Here is a 1,106-nt window from a genome sequence, read left to right as displayed (position 1 = left end):
AGAGAGAGAGAGAGAGAGAGAGCGATTTTATAAATGCAAATAAATTCTAACTTAATCTTGTTTTAATAAAATACGATATGACATTTATTGGTCTTGTTTTTATTCTTTTCAGCTTAGTTGTCTGTTATTTCTATATTTTATCTAAAATGTTTATAGAATTATTTTAAAAAACATGTAAAAGTATTTAAACATATGAGTTTTTTTGTTTACTTTTTTATCGTTTTATATTTTATTTAGTTCCTCTTTATTTTTTAAATTATTTTTTCATATTTCATTTTCTTTGTTGCGTATTTTTTTTCTTTGCTTTTATATTATTTTCTTCTTTCGTTTGTATATTACTTCTTTCTGTAAATTATTTTCTTTGTTCTTTATATTATGATTATTTATATGTTCTTAAAGAGCTCGCCTTAGAACGATACAATAAACGTTTTATCTATTTATCCATCTATATGATGTGTTAATGTATGAAAGTGTATTGAGCTCGAGTGTGTGATGTGCTAAGCCCAAATGATGTGAACCTGTCATCCATGTGGAGAGATATTTCTTTCAGAACCGATAAAATTCGTGACTTCTAACCAGCGAATGAGCAAAAATAAGTCAGTTATATAGTCGTAAGTGTCTCATAAAATTGTTGACTTGAATCATTGATAATGATTGCGATAAATATTAGAAAAAAACATTGGCCAAAATTGTCATTTAAAAATAATGATTAAACATATCAATTTATCACGTATGAGTTATTTATATTAGATATATATAATTATTTATCTATAATATTCCTCGATAATCGCATAAACAATGAGATTTTAAGAACAAATTGTTCAGCTTATATTTTATCTTTTAAAATAGACATTTATATTTTTCGCTATTATGTTGCATTTAGTTGTACTTCATGTTCCTCTTGTTGTACAGCTTGTAAAGGATGCCAAGTTGATTGATGAATTACTAGTTTTACGGAAACAAAATGGCCAAAGGCAAAAACCTATTTTTGTTCGGTAATCTATTGGAGTAATGCATCACCCGGTCTCTCCACTTGTCATAATTGCATTCGTTCTGTTGGATGCCGTCTTTCATAATCCAGCAAGGTCATTCAGTCTGATCATTCA

The sequence above is a fragment of the Atta cephalotes genome, assembly GCF_000143395.1.
Source record: "Atta cephalotes unplaced genomic scaffold scaffold00001, whole genome shotgun sequence".
Lineage (NCBI taxonomy): Eukaryota > Metazoa > Arthropoda > Insecta > Hymenoptera > Formicidae > Atta > Atta cephalotes.
This window is presented reverse-complemented; position numbering follows the sequence as displayed.